The 12,085-nt window shown below is 46.3% G+C and overlaps 1 protein-coding gene across 1 annotated transcript in view; it reads right to left on the bottom strand.

Annotated features, from left to right (window-relative positions):
- Positions 1-10,140, bottom strand: part of boc (BOC cell adhesion associated, oncogene regulated) — a 28,954-nt gene extending 18,814 nt beyond the window's left edge. The window contains exon 1 of the mRNA XM_034706317.1: positions 9,935-10,140. The gene's annotated coding sequence lies outside the window, so the exon portion shown is untranslated. The remainder of the gene's footprint in view (positions 1-9,934) is intronic.
- Between the last annotated feature and the right edge of the window lie 1,945 nt (positions 10,141-12,085).

Below are 12,085 nucleotides of genomic sequence, written 5' to 3'. Positions count from 1 at the left end.
TGTTCAGCTGATTCAACATTTGAACATTGGAAAAAATACTTTATATAAATTGAACGTGCCTAAAATGGTTCAAGGTACAGGAAACAGTTTTAGAACTTTTGGTTCATGTGTCAAATAAGCCTCTGCAACATATGGGTATATCTAAACTGTGGATTAGACGCATGAAATAGAGTGCAGTGATTTTATTTTGTCTTAAGATTAAGTTGTTGGGGCGCTGGTGGCCTAGCGGTCTAAGCGCCCCACATACAGAGGCTACAGTCCTCGTCGCAGGGGTTGCCGGTTCGATTCCCGGCCGGTCAACCATTTCCTGCATGTCGTCCCCCACTCTCTACTCCCCACATTTCCTGTCTCTCTTCAGCTGTCCTCTCAAATAAAGGCAAAAGGCCAAAAATATAACTTTAAAAAAAAAAAAAAAAAAAGATTAAGTTGTTAATCAAAGTTACCCCTGGCCTCGTGTTAGCTGATATCAAAGCATTATAAATGAGTCCGTGCGGTTCAGTATGCGATCTGTAGATTACTGACAAGACTTGGACTTGGCTTCAAAGACTTAAGACTTGACTTGTCTTGAATAACCAGCGACTTGACTTGGAACAAACTCACAGTACTTGAAAACCGCTCCGACTGCAGGTGTGTGTGTCCATGTTTGGTGTGTATCATGCCGAGGACTGGGGGGGGGGGGGCTGGACCAGTAAAGCGTTCCAGCTTGCAGCAGCGGTGTGCAGGCATGCATCATGAGTGTAGGTATGCGAGTGCCTTATATGTCGTTGTGTGTGAGAGTCACTTGACAGAAGTTCATTGTGAGCGTGCTAAGTAAAGACACCGGGGCCCCTGTTCTCCCGGAGCCACTGCCAGTCCCATTGTCCCCCTGCCTCCGTGGATAAATTCATTTTGACAACCCTGCTAATTGGATAAAACCCGACTGGAGCCTCCTCCCCGAGCGCTCACATTCCATCTGCTTTCTGGCATGAAGAGGACACACGGGAGGAGGGGTGAGGGTGGAGGTGGTGGAGGGGTGGCAGGGTAGTAACTCCTTCTGAGGAGCTGAGCTGTTGAATATTTATCACCTCCTCCCTCCTCCCCTAGTTTTACGTCTCTCTGCCCCCCCTCCTCCTCCTTCTTCCCTCGAGGTTCTCCAAACACCACAAAGCCCCCCCTTTAGATAAACACATGTGGTGTCAAGTGTGAGGAGTGCCGGGGGTTCAACTGCCCCCGCTCGGGCCTTGGGCCCACAATGCCATGCTGCATAGCTGCCATGCGGGAGGCCGGTTGCCCCTGGCGACGCTAACAGGCAGAACGCACCTTAATAGAGTGGAGAGTCATTGTAAAGCAGTGAGCCGGCGCACGGACAAAGACCCCGCGGACCCCTGGAGAAAGGGGAGACGTTACTCTGAAGGGCCCAGGGAAGAGCTGATGGGCCCTGCTCAATGACCAAAGAGAGAGGGGGGGCTCCATGACCAAGAGTTTTGAAGGGGGGAGAGGAAGGGGGGGGGCTTTATGGATGGATGTGTGATGGCTGAAGGGGGTTTAAGAGGCAGAGGGGGGTGGAGAGGCTGACTGAGAAAGCAGAACGGCTCCTCAAATTAATAGAGAGGATGTCAACTGACGGGCGGGCGAGAGGAGAGAGAGCAGGGCCTCGTCAATAAGAGGGTGTGTGTGTGTGTGAGAGAGAGCCGCTCAATGTCCCAACATATTTTCACCTCACTCCCTCAATCTGTTAGACGGTCGCTCAGTTTGGCCCGGGTCTGTGTGGATGGAGTGCCAGAGGATGAAGAGGGTCTGTTTAACAAACCAACCACACTCAAAGTTTACCAACAGACCATCACACTGGAGAGTGACACCACTGCAACAACACAAGGTTTTAGACTCACGGACGGGACAGAAACCTGAACACCTGACTGCATTCTCCAGGAACACAGAAACCATCACAACACATAAAAGCTGTGGACTTTCAGCTTCTTAAACGTCCACAATGTTTGATCCACGGCTGCAATAACTCGACTGTCAAACCCCCAAAAAACATTTCAACTCTATTCAAACTACACAGTTTTCATTTCAGAGCTACAGCCATCAGATCTGCTCATTCATAATTTTTCACTCAACTAATTTCTGGTTCATCATCAGTCTAACAACACCAGAACCGTTTCCCTGTCAGTTCTGTCACTTTAAATCCTGCAGCACACACAGCCAGACCTGTTGCTGTTGTCTCTGAGTTCACAAACACCTGAAATTAATGCTCCTGTGAGGGGTCTGTACCTGGTTATAAAGCAGACTGAAATGAATGCTCATGTCTCTGTATGAGTAATAAAAACACATCAGAATATTACCAAAAAGATTGACTTCTTCTACGTGGGTTTTATTTGAGTCTGAAACCACTGATTAAGGGTAGCTGCGGGTCATAGTCATTCACTGCATGCTGCACAAACTGCTTTCTTTTAAACATTTTATATACAAGGATTAACATGAAAACAAAAACATGATACTGAAGTGTATTTGTAGCAGGTTCTGCTCTGTCCACAGGGGGCGCCACAATCGACACATATTGAAAGTTCCTCACAGGAGCTTTAACTATTGTAGTTACCAGACTGATAAGTTATTTTAGTCACATGTCCCCACATGCTGTGATACCATGTAGGCTCATCATGTTATGATCTGATGCTGCAGGACAGGCCGATCTCTATTTCAAAGCATCGTTGATAAAACAGACGGAGGAGGGGATTTCTGTTCTTCTCTTGTTCTTCACACAAGAAGAAACTTGGCAAGGGAAGAAATCTTAAACCTTTTCCCATCCATCTCTTCAGCGCTTCGAGGCTTTCCCGGAGACAAGAGAACCTTCTGGAGTCTTATCTTGGCATGAGACCCGGGCCCAACAGGTGGAGAGGGGGCCAGTCCAAATCCTCCAATCCTCCACTCCAGACATCACTCGTTCTCATGCCATAACATTACACATCAAAAGCATCTTAGCATCCCTAACGAGGTTCACAAATCCCCCCCTTCGTCCTCATAACACACACACACATATGCACACGCTTCAGAAGGTATTAACGAGCTATATGCCCGTCCTAACCCCCCTCACCAACACTAACGAGCTACAGAACATCTCGAGGATTAACGAGAGTGATGTGGACGGGCCGGCTAGCAGAGCGGGGGGCGTTCTAATCAATTAGGCACCGAAGCATTTGCATAATTTAGATAACGAAGCCGAATTAACCACGGAGAGCTAATTACTGAGCCTGAGCACACACACACACACACATTCCTCTGCCGGGTGAGGGATGCCAGCATGCACACCAAGGCCATGGGAACAGGAGCGAATCATCAGGACTGAAGGATGGATGGACCACGAGTGATCGAGACAGCATCAGAGAAAAGAAGAGAAGAGAAGAGAAGGGTGGAAAGGTAGAAAAAGAAAGAAAAATATGTGGATAATGGAGATGTTGGAAAGATAAGAAAGAAGGGAAATGCAGAGATAAGAGGTGTAGAAAGAAGAAGGAAGAAAGGATAAAAGTAAAGGAATTAAGAATGGGTGTTGGATATTTGTAGAAGAAGAAGGAAGGAAATTTTCTGGGATGAAAGGATGGATAGATGATAAAAGAAACAATTGTAGAATAATGGATGATGGAAAGATGGATGGAACAATAAAAAGATGAATGGTTGGAGTGAAGAAGGAAGGGAGAGATGAATGGTAGAAGGAAAGAAAAAGATAAAGAGATGGATGACATGAAAGGAGAAGCAGATAGAGGAAAAGATGGAGAGAAGCAACGTAGTCTGGATAAGTAAAAAAGGAAAGGATGAAAGGTGGATGGATGGAGGGACAAAGAGAGAGTGAGAGAAAGAATACAGAAGTGGGGAAGAAAGGAAGGGCAAGATGGATGAGTGATGGAAGGATGGAAACACTGTATGGAGAGAGGGACAATGACAGGTGATGGGAGGGAGAGAGAGAAAGAAGGAAAGATGATAAAGGGAAAGAAGTGATTGCACAAAGTTGAATGAGGAAGGGATTGTGAGGCAGATGGATGGATAGAAAATAAAACAGAAGCAAAAGATGGATGTTTCGAGGAAGGAGATGGATAGAAGAAAAAGCAAAGACAATAGATGGAGTAAGAGTAAAAGAGGGAAAAAAGGAGAGAAGCAATGTGTGATACAAGGGAAAGAGAGGCGAAGAGATAAAAGACACATGGATGGATGAAGGAAAGAAAAGAAGGGAAGAGTCGATGATAGACAGGTCATGGTGGTGGGATGGGAGGATGAGGGCCAGTGATGGATATATGACAGGAAGGATGAGAGGAGAATAAGACGAGTGGAAAGACATGTACAGAAAGAAAAGAGTTTTGGAAAGAACGAAAGATTAAAGATGAAGAGGGAGTGATAGAAGGGGAGAGCTAGTTTGATTATATACCATAGTTAGCTTCCACACACACACGCTCACACACACACATTCACTACTTATCAATACAGTACTGGGAAAACTCACTAATATGCAGCTTCACAGTACTCATCAGAAACACACACACAGAGTTACATATTTCATCCAGCCACAACTATTCTTTCCCTGCCTGTCCTCTCCACACACACACACACACACACACACACACACACACACACACACACACACACACACACACACACACACACACACACACACACACACACACACACACACACACACACACACACACACACACACACACACACACACACGATGACACATAAGCAAGCAATCACACAGACTGCGATTACATGGTAAGAGTGTACTCACAGAGGCTCAGAAATATGCAGACCTCAGGAAGTTTTTCCAACACGCAAAAAATAACTGACTACCACTTTATCTGTGGCCGAGAAACAAACTGCATCCACGCCGCTGCATCAGTGCACGCTAATATAGACTTTCATAGCTGCACATACACGCAGCCTGCTCTCCCTGTGTGTTCCTGCATCGAAGGGAGGAGGAGGGAGAGAGAGAGGAGGAAGGGAGGAGGGGTAAAAGGGGCCCCCAAACTCTTTTGGCAGCTCATGCATTAGAGTGAATGGAACCAATTATAAATCAAGAGCAATTTCTCCCCATTATTCAGCAGGAACCAGGAGAGGGAAAAAAGAGAGGGAGAGAGAGAGAGAGAGACTGGCTCTAGAAGTCTCAGTGGGAGACGAAGGAAGGACGAGAAAAGCAGAGAGAGTGAAATATTATATGAAAAACAGATACGAAGGCGCATTAGGAAACTGAGATAAGGCAGAGAGGAGAGCGGAAAGAGAGATGAGGGAATGGAGAGAGGCAGTGAAGGAGGCAGTTATGGGAAAAACAGATATGAAGAGGAGTTAGAAAATGGAGAAGAGGCAGGAAATTAAAGTGAAAAAGGAGGGCGTGAAGGGTGTACGAGATGGTGCAACCGCCTCAGACTGCTTGCTCCAGGGTTTTAAAGTGAAAGCTGCTGGTCTTAAGAGGAGAAACAGCTGGAGGAGGCTTGTTTCAAAGACGGTGTCAGGAGCGGATCTGTGTGCGAGACGAGCTGCCATGTGTCCCGTCACTCACAGCCTCAGATGTGCGTTAACCTCAGGGCGGGAAGACTCTGAAATATAGAATAAAACTTTGCACACACACACAGACTCACACTCGATTTGGACAGAGTACAGAAGAGGGCTGTCAATGGAAAATTCCAGCTGTGATAACCTCAGGGGCCCAATAACGAACTAATCTGGAGCCCGTGATTTATTCTGTTGTATCATGTCTTCTCCTGCCAGTTTGACATTCTTCAATGATGACTTTCTGCTCTCTGGGGCAACACTTTCAATCTGATTATTGGTTAAAGCCCGGGAACATGAGCCAGATTCCTTTACGTTTTTGTCTTTCTGGGGCTTTTATTGTTTCGTTCGCACACGCTCAAAACTAGAATGCATCACTCTGTCATTAATGCAGCACGTAAAAGGAGGTCTAGTGCGCCTGTAGGCCTTGAGCAGCCGACAAAAGCCAAGTCAAATGAGAGCAGCTTTAAGGAGAGTGACTTTAATGCAGCTCCAGTCAGAGAGCAATCTGCGCCTGTGTGTGAATGATCCATTAGAGCGTCTGGGTTGCTCTTGGCTCGTAATAACAGCCCCTAATCTTTGTCCAAATATCTGCTTTGCACACACAGGGCTTGTTTGTCTACACACACACACTTACTGCTTTCTTACCCGAGTCTGGAGTTGATCAATGATCTTAACAGCTCTCACACTGGCCTGACAATGTGTGTGTTTGTGTTTGCATGTAAGACAGAGAGAGTGTGTGTGTTTGAGAGTGTGGCCGGGGTAACTTCATTATCCAATCAAGGGCTTCTTAACTTTTACTTTAAGTAGTGGAACAATCTGCTCAGCCAGTTTAAGGGCTTTGGATAATCTCAATTAGGCTTTAAGACAACAAATGAATGACTGATTGTGTCAATGAAACTGATATCATCTGGACAGGCATGCAAATACGCTTTGAACCAAGGAAAGGTGTTCTGCAGAGAAAAAGTGGAGCACAACTCCTCCCTTCTCTGTCCTTCCTTCCCTTAAATCCTTTTTCCTTCATACTTTCCTTGATGATCTCACTCTCACTCTTTTTGATGGCGGCCTGTTTAATCAGCCTCTCCAGCGCTCTGTCACAACTTTCTCCTTCACTTTCCCCCTCTCACATTCCTCCTCTCTCTCCTTCTCTCTCCCTCTCGTCCTGGCTGACAGGGAGGATAAGGAGGACAGAGGTATGCAGCCCCAGGGGAGGGGCCTGGACCCCGGCCACCTGCCGCTCCAGGTGTCCCTCTCTGCTTATCCGATGTCTGGCCGGACACAGAACCCTCCCAGGGGCACAAGGCCTGAGCCCCGATCTCCAATCTGTCAGCGTGGAGGACTAATGCGCTGTATGTCAGCGAGCTAATAATGTCCGGGAAAATGAAGCGGGCTTATTTGTCGAATTTTGGAGTTGGTAAAAAAGTTATTAAGTTCAAACTACTTCTTTCTCTCTAATGCTGTAATCTGTAAATGACTGCACAGGTGACAAGCAACACATTCCAGTGCAAAGAGATAATCGAGCTTGGACAGGAGCGATCACTCAAACACACATGTGTGCAGAAAGGCCCTCAGATGTGCCTGCAGGCTGTTATGACTGCATGAGCGTACTGCTGTCAGAGATGAAAGCGTGCCCTCAGGAAGGAGCTTTTTTCCTCCTTTGTCGATTAACGCCAATGTTACACCCTTTACAATAACAATGCTGCTTTTTGAGCGCCGCAGTCAAAACTCGGGGACGCAAAAACACTAAATGGAGCTGTTACAGCAGTCCTCATGGCACTGACGGATGTTTGTGATCTCCTTACTGTATCTTTAAACCAATCTCCAACTTAAGACTCTGCTTTACATCCAGATGTGAAAACACTGCAGGCCTGCATCCCTCCATTCATATCTGACACCACAGCTCAATCTGGCTGTAAAATATGGGTGAGAAAGCTTTCTGCAGCTGGCCTCAAACCTAAATCCACACGGCAACTTTTCTTTAAAAGCTATTAACGCACATGAAAAGTCAGCCCCTGCACTCTGGAAGGAAACTATCCTTTGCTTGCAGGCAAATAGTGGAAAACTGGCAGCCTTTTGTCCTCGCTACACGTCTGTTTGGCGGGTAACCAAGATCAATCACATGTGATTTTAAGTTCCAGCTTCACTGTAAAAAAATCCAGCTGTAAGAGCACGACTGAAATATGTGGCCCCTAAATTCTGACAGGATTCAGGCCCTGTAACCAAAGACGATAAAACACGCTTCCTGTGTGCACATATTTTGATTTTTATGGACACCTTAAAGGCAAACTTTCTCTTCTTCCAAGTTGTTTTGGTTTGAGGCTGCAGCCGGGAAGAGTTCCCTTCACTGAAACATCCTGAATAAAAAAAACATGACATTATGCTCGTAAAGAAACTCACAGTGTGCCTGTGGTATTCAGTAATAGATTTAAGCCACTTTACTGACCTGGAACTATTAATACTTCTAAAATAAGGCTCCTGGCTGTATGTCACTAAGACTCAAGCATGACATCCTGAAATGTACTTATCTGGTCCAAGAGGGAGTCCAAAAAAATCACAAATCGGATCGTTTTGATGAAGAAGGCAAACTGAGCAGAAAATTTCTAAACTGGAGAAGATGACTGAAACAGTTTCTATCTGGTGTGTTGTTTTATCTCTGATCTGAAGGAAACCTACATACGTTTCTGTTAACATAGATTGTTAAGACCACAGACAGCGTTTAGTGTCACAGAATTAAAAACACAGAGATGTGATACAGTGGTATGCAGTAATAATCTAAGCTTGCTGTATTCTTCATCATACCTTCCCTAGTGTGGGGGTTTGATTTACAGTAGATGACCAGAGCTGCTGTTGCTGCCTAACACTGGATTATTCTGTGATATGAGCGTCATGCACCAAAGATCAATCACATCTTCCCATCATGGTGTCTCCAATCCAAGGCCTGAACCAGTAATCAAAGGGGCTGAACAGTGTGAGAAACAAGCAGATAATCAGACTGGAATCAATTAGTCCAACTTTGATGGAGCCGCCTGCCAGAGATGATCAACAACAACAACAAACCCTACGAGCAAACAACAAGAGGTTCCTTCTTACTGAGACCAATTAATTCCCTTATAAGCTGTGCGCCTAATTGGAGGAGGCCAGGCCATTCGTTTCGACTTTTAATCCAAGTGACATTGATTCAGGAGGGAACAATCGGGCCCTCTTGTCTGATGCCATGTCTGTCACTGGTTCCTCCATGCGAGGCAGCGGAGGCAGAATGTAATCCAAACAACAAAAACGACACCTGGGGTTGGAAACTTGAGCCCCTGCGGCTGTTCTTGCAGGAACTCCTTCGTGTCTCTGTTACCCCCTCCTCTGGTCCTCTGTCCCCCTGATCAGTGAGTGACACCCCCGGACCAACAGCTCATTAGCAACACGGGGATTAAGACAAACATTTTCTCATTAAAATCAGAACTGAATGAGAGAAAAGGTTGATATCTGCAGAGAGGCTCCTGATGCTGCATTCCTGGCTGCACTGAGCAGCTGTCACTTTATGGGAGGCTTTAATTAGGTTATTTTTACACCAGACTTTGGTGTGGGGGGGAGAGGGACTACAGAAATGCTCTCAGGTAGGGTTGTTGTGGTTCTCTCTATACCAACAATAAATAAAACAGGCACTCTTCTGTATTAACCAGAGGGTAAAGATCCTTAAAATAAAAAAAATCATGATGCTTTTCTGGTGATAGTGTCATTAATTGTTGCTCTCCTGTGCTATCCACTGTCCCTTTGCTCTCCCTGGTGATAATACGGTAAATCTGGCACAGCTCTCCATGTCTGTTTTCTGTTACCCTATAGCAGCGACTATAGGCTGCGGCCTAAAAAGACGCAGACCTATTCTCTCATAAAAAACACAACTATGTCCAAAAACAGAGCATGAAAACCCCACGAAGTCCCTCACATGACTTATCTATGTTAAAATACACGAATTAAGATGTAACAGTCTGCAGATAGAGGAAGAAAACTTAGGAAAGGTTTGGAAAATATGGACGCAGCGCTGCGCTCATCCAATCAACAACAGGCTACGACGCGAAACAAAGTTAACGTTTCTTAGTGAAAGTGCCTCAAAAACAGAAAACAGAAGACACAACAAAACACAATTAACACAGATGAGGGATTTAGGGAGTTTGTTTGGAGGTTTATGCGCAGAAATACAAAGAAGACAACTAAACAAATGTGGCTATCTGAGCAAAGTAACCACAATTTACGCGTTATCTACTAACTTATGTGTAACTTTCTCTGCAACAAAGTTACATTTGAGTTAGTGAAGATGTTAACAGACACCAAACAGCCTCAGAAAGAGCTCCGTGTATCTAAAAGATGTAAGAAGCGATGATATGAAACGTTAGTAAAAACATGGACCGCATGAAGGGATCAAACTCACCAAACTTCAGTATCTGGTGCTCACACCTCGTTTAAACACACCGAGCCTCTCTTCGTCTCCTTTCTGCGTTGAGTTTAAGCTCCCGAAAATACCAGATTTCACTCTCTTTCCCTCTAAAGCCTCGCTGCTTTAGTAATTTACTGCGATGCCTCCGACATTTTCTTCGGCTCCCCAAGTTCTCACATTGAAAGGCCGTTTTTGGATGACTGAGCTCTCAAACAATTCTCCCTTTTGCGACGCCTTTTCGGGTCCTCCCACTTCCCAAGCAGGAGGAGGGATCTGAACAATAGGGACTGGCTCCCAAAATCCCAGAGCTGGGTACTGCACCGCTTTTTCTCCACACTACAGATCCAAACTCACGGCACAGAAGGACTTTTCAGATTTTGTGTGTAAACTTGGAGCTATTCTACTTTTTAAAAAGCAAAGGCAGGTGTGTGAGAGGAGAAAACAACTCTTACAGACTTTGTTTCTTAAAAACTACGGTGTCCCGGAGGAGAGAAGTGCGCCCCCTCCCCCTCCTCCTGCTCTGTTCCCCCTGATTTGGTATGCGTTAGTCCCCACAGAGTTTGTATTGACCCCCGTCCATTGAAGCCTGCAGGCCCTCCAGTGCAGCTGTGCAGTGCTGTGCTGTGATGTGATGTGCTGTGTTGTTGTGAACTGGACGGGCCCAGTCAGGACTGTGCAGCACACACACTTTAACACACTTTAACACACACACTCTCATACCACAGTGATCACCCCCCCCCCCCCTCATGTGCTCCTGAGGAATTCTTCTCTTCAATCAGCACTCTCTGTAAGGTGTGGAGCCGGTCCTGTCCACTTCATTAATAACTGACTGTTCTCAGATCACAGGGCTGATAGCAGGGGTCTGTTGGAGGGAAGTGAGCCGAGTCTTCACCTCTGAAAACAGGAACTCCCACCATGATGTACCTGAGGGGTTACAGCATCCCACAAGCTGTGGCTTTAAAGACACCTGTTGCTCTTGTTCAGGTGAATGTGTGACCACACTCATTGGATTTGGATTTTATTTCAGTTAATTGAGGAAGACAATAATAAACAAATACACCTGACAGACTGCTTAAACAGAAGTTTTCCAGCTTGAAGATACGTTCAAGAACTCATTAATCGTGGTTGTTTCCAGTGTTGTGCTCCAGTTTGCCAGCACATCTCTGCCAATGTTTTGGTGTTGTTGCTGCCGGCCAGGGGCTCTGTTTGTATGTGGGACCCTCACACTAGCGCCACCCAGCAGAGTAGAAAGAGAGAGAGGGAAGAAAAATGGGAACCCCAAAAACCCCTCCACGCTGCCCCTCCCCCCTCTCCATCTCTCCACGCAGGGCTGGATGAATTAGCTCGGGACAAAAGGCTTTGTGGGCCGGCCATGAAAGGCCTATTAACCATACTGCATCCCCCAGAGGCCCTGCCCGCAGGACACCGCCTCCCAGAATGCCACTCTCCCAGCAGGCCGCAATCCCAGCATGCACCGCTTCCCTTCAGCGCTAACCCCTGTCACCCCCGAGCCTCACTATGGAGCCCCACACAGATTGTCATGTAGATGATTATAAATGTTGTTATGAACGTGACGGAGAGAGAGAAGCAGAGCAGAGTGTGAGAGGTGTGTGTCAGTGTGGCGTGATTTGTGCGTTTCACCCACAAAGACTCGGAGGTAGACGGAGGGAGAGCGCAGGGTGAGTCAGGTGTGACTTTATCCAGTGTGTCCCTTTCCTGAAGGGTGTATTGTTCATTAGTGAGTGTGTCTGAGTGTGTGAGTGTGTAGTGTATGAGGTGTTTTTTCTTCCAAGGGTCTAAACCGTGTGATGGCGTCTCCTCTACGACCCCACTCCATTGTTTCGCTGGGCACCATGACAACGACCCGCTCTCTCCTTCCTTCTCTGTATCCTGCTGACCTTAGCAGCTGTGTCACTTCCTCAGAGTGACAAAACCAGATTGAATCTCACACACACACACACACACACACACACACACACACACACACACACACACACAAACACAAACACAAACACACGCACACACACACACAAACACACACACGCACACACACACACTTCTGCTTTTTGTAGTAAAGAGCACACTTTTACCCTCACATCTACAGAAGCAGGACAGAATAGACTCTTTATCTCTCTCTCTCTCTCT

This window comes from Notolabrus celidotus, chromosome 17 (genome assembly GCF_009762535.1).
Source record: "Notolabrus celidotus isolate fNotCel1 chromosome 17, fNotCel1.pri, whole genome shotgun sequence".
In the NCBI taxonomy this organism is placed as follows: Eukaryota; Metazoa; Chordata; class Actinopteri; order Labriformes; family Labridae; genus Notolabrus; species Notolabrus celidotus.
This window is presented reverse-complemented; position numbering and strand designations above follow the sequence as displayed.